Source organism: Carya illinoinensis, chromosome 14 (genome assembly GCF_018687715.1).
Source record: "Carya illinoinensis cultivar Pawnee chromosome 14, C.illinoinensisPawnee_v1, whole genome shotgun sequence".
Classification (NCBI taxonomy): domain Eukaryota; kingdom Viridiplantae; phylum Streptophyta; class Magnoliopsida; order Fagales; family Juglandaceae; genus Carya; species Carya illinoinensis.
The window spans coordinates 20238841-20246640 of NC_056765.1; positions in this window are offsets into that span (position 1 = coordinate 20238841).

Consider the following 7800-nt stretch of genomic DNA (forward strand, 5'->3'; position numbering starts at 1 on the left):
TTTCATAATTTTTTAAATAGTAGTAAAATAATTTATTATATTTAAGTATTCAGAAAAAAAGAAAATTTTAAATAAAAATATTATAAAATTAAAAAATTATTTGAATATAAAAGATGGCTCTGATACCAAGAACAGCGGAATAAGATGAAGAGAATGAGAAACAAAAGATTAGCACGATGATAAATAACAAGAATTAAACGTAAGCAATAATTGATTGCAGAAAATAAATAATGAAAATATAAACAAATAAATAAATAGCAAGAATTAAACGTGAGCAGATATTTTGGGCGTCTCAGACTGCCAATGCATGAAATGCAGTACTGAAATATAAATATGATTGCAGAAAATAAATAATGAAAATATAAGCAAGTACTGAATATAAACAAGTTTATTAAAATATACAAGTTTAAACAAGATTACAGAAGAATATCTGGAGAGGTTAGGGATGAAGAAGAAGAGAAGGAAGGTGAGGGAGAGGAGAGGCTCTGGGCGTAGTACCTAGAGTCGAGGGAGAAGCTCTAAAAGAAGTTGTGCCTAATGCTGAAGCCAGGCATTCCTTTTATAGAGCAAGGAAGCACTGTATACAATCATTAAAGTAGAGATACAGTGAAAGTAGAATAGTAAATGGTACTGTACACAATCATGAGTAGAGGTACAGTAAATATGTCGCCCGTGATTGAACAGTGTATTCAATCTCGTGAATCAAGGTAGCTGGCTGTCAGCTGGATAATAATGGATCAGTCATCAGATAGTCTTGGAGTGTCTTCTGAATCATGTCCAAATGTGTTACTGTAGGAGGCTTCAGAGGAGGCTTCTGATTCTGGGTCAGAGCTGTCTTCCTTCAGCGATTGTTGGAGTAGGTGAATTAAATCCTTCTTTGTTAGTCCTGTAGAAATATTCTTTTTCTTGGACTTGGAGGATTGAACAGACTTTTGAGAAGAGGAAATAGTTGCTTTCTTCTTTGAAGTGGTCGAACTGGTAGGTGCCTGGATTAATGGATATTCAAGCGCTGATCGGTCAATAGCAGGGAAATCTTCAGAGTTTTTCAGATTAAGGGTGGTCTGTCCAAACTCTTTAGAAATAGTATTGATCATGTTTGCCATGTGAGGAAATCTGTCCCACCATTTAACAAAGGCAAACCTGTGTAGAATATCACCATTTTTCTCGTAGGACCATTTTAGGATCCATGGAAGTTTGAATCTTTTACTGAAATGAATGCAGTATGGAAATTTAGACTCATATGCATCCAACTTTGAAGAGATTGCTTGAATAAAGGATTTGTAGGCCCGTTGGAGTTCCTCTGGGAAAATATCGGGAATGAGTCCAAATTGGTGCCACCATTTATTGAACCACAGTGGAATTTTTCCTCTGAAATTCTTATCAAAGTTGAAAAACCACGAATGTGACATATCTGGTGTCTGGAAAAGCATGAACCTGAACCAGGCATCAATGTAGTCATAATAATTGTAAGTAATTTCTGAATCACAGAGTTTCTTGGAAGTAGAGGGGTGTGTACCCCAATCTTCTTTAGTAATGAATCTGAGAATGTAAGCACTATGATAAATCAGTTTGGAATCATCTGTTTTATTATAAATGGGTTTAATGGTTAAGGAATCAGTGTGGATCAGAATACTGGAATAAAACTGGAGATTTTTGGCTGGATTCTCCGGGATCCAATGGAAATTGGGGGGAAAATAGCGGGTAGCTATCTTATAGGGATCTGTGTCTATGGATCGATTGGATTCAATGTAGAATAGGTTCCAAGAATACATTTTTTTGATGTATTGGGTTTTTGAAGCAGGGAGGAATAATTGAGTAGGCCTTGCTGTTGCTGAAGCAATAGGTTTGGCATATGGATCATATGGAGTTGAAACAGTTGAAGCAAAAGAAGTAGGTTGATATATACTACCCAAGGTAGTAAATCGGTTGGTAATTTCCACAGGAGGTGCCGGTTTGGTTGAAACAGGTGGTGGTGGGGCGGGGACAATTTGTTTTCCTTTATCTCGTTTTTTGCTCATGGTTGCTGCAAGAATTCACGAGTAAGGAAATCAGGAATAGAATTATCAGAACCTTTAATATACTCAATATCAAAGTCAAAAACACTTAAAATAGCTTGCCATCTGGCGAAAATATGTTTAGATGCAATGTTTTGAACATCCTGTTCTAATACATATTTAGCACTCATGCAGTCAATGCGTAGCAGAAATTTTTTGTTTAATAAATCACTTTGAAATTTTGATATGCATAATACTATAGCAAGTATTTCTTTTTTAATAGTGCTATAATTATGCTGTGCAGGGTTCCAGACTCCAGAATGGAAACGAACAATCTGTTCAGAAGAATCTGGTGAAACTTTTTGTTTCAGAATGCCACCATAACCAATGTCTGAGGCATCTGTTTCTACTATTTTGAATGAATCAGGAGTAGGAATACCAAGGCATGGAAGAGTCTTGACATATGCCTTGATTTGTTTAATGAGATTGGTATGAACATCTGTCCAAACAGGAGGATTAGTATGCAAACGATCAAACAATGGTTTACATTGTTTTCTCATGTTTTGATAGAATTCAGCGACATAATTGAGAGAACCAAGGAATCTTTGTAACTGATTTTTATCAATGATGATATCAGGAAATTTGTCAGCAAATTCTATAGCCCGATTGATGGGTCTAATTTTGCTTTCTGAAATATCATAACCAAGGAAACGAATCTTGGTTTGAAACAAATTAATTTTCTTTGCAGAAACAACAAGACCATTTAATCTGATGATATCAAGAAACGATTGCAAATGTTTCCAGTGTTCATCAATGGATTTGGAGAATATGAGAACATCATCAATGTAAACAATGGTAAAATGGGTGAAGGCATTGAAAATGTCATTCATGATATTTTGGAATTCATTAGGGGCATTTTTTAGACCAAAGGGCATCACGTTCCACTCGTAGTGACCAAGGGGAGTAGTGAAGGCGGTTTTGTATCTATCTGACTCACAGATCTGAATTTGCCAAAATCCTGACTTAAGGTCAAATTTGGAGAAAACTACTGCATCGCTCAATCTCTGAATTAAGTCATTTTTATTGGGGATGGGATACCTGATCCACTCTAAGACTTTGTTCAGAGGCTTGTAATTAATGACCAAACGAGGAGTACCTCTCTCTATTTCTGCATTTTTCTGGACATAGAAAGCAGCACATGACCAAGGAGATTTACTAGGTCTAATAATGTTTTTAGCAAGCAAATCTTTGATTTCTTGTTTACAGAATTCTAAAGTTTCACTATTCATCTGAATAGGGCGAGCTTTAGTGGGAATGTTTTTCTCAGAGAAATCCTTAACATAAGGAAGGGAAACAACATGTTTTTTCCTATGCCAAAAAGCATTGGGAAGATCAGAACAAACATCAGAGATTAATCTCTGATTAAAATCAGCAATTTTTGATTGAAGTAGAGGATTAGACAAATGTTCAGAGATCTTTTTATATTTGATTTCCTGTTGAAGGGAATTCAAATGTTGGTTTTTTGCTAAAAGCAAGGATTTTAAGCTCTTATCAGTGTCGATTTCGACTTTTGAAGCAAAGGTAAATTTCACTTTCTGTCCAAAAGGATCAGTAGTGATTCCATCTTTGTCAGAAATAAAAGGATATAAAATAGAGATAAAAGGAATTCCTAATATGACTTTATCAGACATATTTCGGACAAGAATAGAAGGGATTTTAAAGCAAACATTATCTTGGCAAACATGAGCATTGCTTAGCTCATAATTGATCTTCATTCTAGAGCCGTTTGCCGCTGATAGCTTTTCAGTAGATTTTTCATAATATCTACTGGGAACTAATCCTTCTTGGATACAATTCATATCCGATCCCAAATCAATCATAGCAATAACAGAGAATTTGAAATCATGAGCAATGACAATGTTAACTCGTGAAAACCATTTAGGTGGAATGGAATGGCGAATTAAAGCAATCTGATTTTTTGAAGATTTCTCTTCATTTTTCTCAGAACTAGAAGGTTGCTCATCGTCAGAAGGGATGTTATGATCAAACTGTTTATCAATTTTAATACATAAAAGCTCTTGCTGTAAAGCAGAGTTTGAATCTTTGAGTTTATTGACCTCAGTCTTGAGTTCAATAATCTCTTTTTTGACTAGATTTACTTCATTTTGTAAATCTTGGGTGGAAACTTCTTTAGGTTTTTTCTTTTGAAACCTTTCTAAAGTTTCTTGAAAATTGATCCTTTGTTTAGGAGGCTCTGATGAGTCAGTGTCTTTTTGAGCTTAAGAAGGTATTCCTGTTTAAGCTCTGAATCCTGAATTTGTGAAATCATAGTTAATAAAAGATTTTCTTGTTCTTCACCTTTGGATAAAACATTAATTGTTTTTCCTGTAGGTTTGCAACAAGAGTCAGTGCAGTTACAACCAAGCTTGATAATGGGAGAATCAGAAGATCCAGTTTCTGAGTGATATTCTGAATCACTAGAACTGAATTCACTCATGTCAGAGGAAGAAGCTTTCATTTCCATGAGTTGGAATAACTCTTCTTGATCAATGACACTAATATTCAACGCATTAAGCTTATTTTTGAACTTGTTAGGTTTCTGGGTACATTTATCAGCAAAATGTCCCTTTTTCCCACAATTAAAACATTTTCCTTTTGAAGCATTTTGGAAATTCTTCTTTTTAGGAAAGGATTTCTTGTTAGGAGATTTTTTTGTAAAAATCATCACGGGGTTTTCTCTTGTAACCACCACGAGGTTTGGAAAACTGTTTAAACTGTTTGGGCTTTCGTCTAGAAGGAGCAATAGGAGGAAGGCCATATTGTTCACAAAATGTTCCCATTTCGTATTTGGCTTTCTTACTATTTTTCAATTGTTGATGAAGCATACGTTGATCATTACACATACTAATACCAAGTTTCTTAATTACACTGAAAATATCACCATAAGTGAGATTATCGTAATTAAGAAATCCTGAAATATCAGTAAGTTCATCCTTGACTTTGAGAGCAAAAAGATGGGGTAAACCATCGATGAATTTTTCCTTCCAGTAAGGCTTCTGACTGTCGTTTCGAAGCATTACTCTGGAGGTAAAAACATCTTGATACCATCTGTAGTCAGACATCTGACGGCATCGCAGATTATTTAAATAATCAGAAACACGATTTGTAATATTCGAAGGAGTACCAATAAAATGCTTAATAATAGTATAGATTAAAGTATTAACACCATCAAAAGGAGTAGAGTTAATAGCAGGATCAAAAACAGGAAGTCCATTGTCATCTTTTTTGACGGCATGTTGGATTGCTTCTCTGGTCTCCGGAAAAAGGTGTTTATCCCACCAGTTACGGATCATTCCAGTAAAACCAGTGGTTAAGATAACAACAATATCAGGTTCTCTAATATTATTATTAATGTAAGCATTTGCAACTAAAGACATTTTACTCATGGTATTTAGTATTTCCTGTTCAGACATTCCATCAATATTCCATTCGTAAGTTTTATCAGTTGAATAAGAGGATTGGGATTGGAAGATCTTTTCTTCGAATTGTAAATCAGGGGGGTAGGTTTTGAATACCAATTTCTTGTAAAGCTCATTGGATTGGGTTTAGATTCAAGACCAGCAAGTTGAAAATTCTTTTCGAGTAAATCAATGTTTCGTACAGTTGAAGAATCACTTTCGGATGAGGCTTCATCTGTAGTTTGAATAAAACCATCTTCTTCCTCTTTGTTGGTCAAAGCATTTGAGGATTTTTCTGGTTTACTAGAGGAGGATTTTTCAGTCTTAATTTTTTGAAGCATTTGATTAATTTGATCAAGGGTTCGGGCTTGTTTGGTTTTGGGATCAAAGATTGGCCTTTTTTCTGGTAAAATAAGCAAAGAATTTTCAATAGACTGAGAAACAGGTTTTGAAGATTGGATAGAAATTGGATTTTCTATCTTTTCTTCGATTCTATCCAGTTGTTGTCCTATGGTTTGGAGATAAGTATTAGAAAAATTATTCTGTTGGATAATTTTCTTAGTTTCAGACAAAACTGTGTTAGTTTCACGATCATTGGACTCAGCATTAGGTGCTTTAAAAGGTGAAGCAGTTAAATCAACACCTAAATGGGAAATAATAATTGCCTCTGAAGGAGGGTGACTGGACTTAACAGTAGTCCTTCCTTCTTCCTTGACGAAATCAGTTTGTAAAACATTCAAACTATTTTTAGAAACATAGTAATTTTCAAGGAAATCAAAGAAGAGAATATGTTTTTGTTTGGTATTCATCTCTTCTTTCCATTTGCGTTTAACACGTGATTTTTCAAGATCAGAAAAAGTCGCATGATAATTTTTTCTCTTATCACGGTTTTCTTTTGAATTGTAATCTTTGAACAAAGAAATTAGATCTATTTCAAAATAATTTCTGTTAATGACATTAAGCTGACTAGGTAAAGGAGCAATGGAAGCAGCCATATCTGAAGCTGTAGGAGACAATGTTGAAGCATCTTCATCATCCTTATTAGCTTCTTCCTTTATGGACTTGCCTTTAGATGTTTCAACATCTTTGGCTGAATAAAAGGCAGAGGTAATTTGAGAGGACGTAGAGAGCCCTTTCATTTTTAAATCAGAATTATTTAAAACAGGTTGAGCAGCTTTTGCAGAATCCGTAAGAAAGATATTGAGATTTTGATCTCTTCTTTCACAGTCTTCTGCTGCAGGATTAAAAGAAGATCTAGATCCAGCAAAAGAGTTTCTTCTGAAACTTGTCGCCGGAGTATGTTCAAAGCTAATTTTGACAGTACCATCTAAATATTGTTGAATATAATCAATATCAGGTTTGGCAGTTAAGATGGGAGCAGGTGGCACTTCTTGGTTTAGGATCCATTCATTAGGAAGAGAAATATCTTTCCAATGAATCATTGTTGGAACCTTTACGTTAGCATCAGGGGTAGAACTTTGGATTAACAAAGTTTTTCCTCCTGTAGATTTTAGAACAGTTTTGGGATTTAAAGTTGATTTTAAAACCCTGTAATAAATTCGGTAAATAACAGCAAGGGGTTTGCTTCCTTTGACCATATCATAACCAGAGGTAGCAATGTTTAAAGTTAAAGCTTTTAGAATATTTGGATCATTCAAAGCAAGTGGTAAGTCAGGAAAGCAATCAAAGTAAACAGGACCATTGAACAAAGAAGATTGAATCATACCAAGAATGCTAGTTTCAAACTGATTATGTCTAGCATCTCTTAAGCATAAAAGAATAGAAGCATTAATTCCTAATCTTGTTAAAGGTTTAACAGCGATCTGGACAGATCCAATATGAAGAAACTTATAACCTTTTGACAAGAATTCCTGTATGGATTTCTTAGTGAAAAGATGATATTTTTCTTGAACATTGGAGACTTCACAAGTTTGTTCAACAGTTTTAACTTTGAATTCTGAATTAAAACTAAGATTAGACTTAAACCAACTTGTTTGGTAAATAGAACTGGGTTGAATACGTGGAATCGTCCATTGATTCCAGTTAACAGAAGAATCAGTTTCTTCAACTGAGAAATCTTCCTCATTCATGATATCAGGAGGTTCAATCCTGGAACTGGAACTAATAGTTGAATTAGATCTATGCATTTTACTTATTTTGTTCTTAAACAAAACAGTGCCTCACACCTCAGAAGTCTCAGGTACTCTCAAAACTAATCTCACCCTGGCATCCAGATGCCCTACGCTCACCTAGCAACGGGTCTTACAGGACAGTAGGTCTCTTGACAGGTCTGGGAATAACTAGACAGAGTAGGAGCTCGGTCTTTGGTTTGTAGAACAACAAAATAG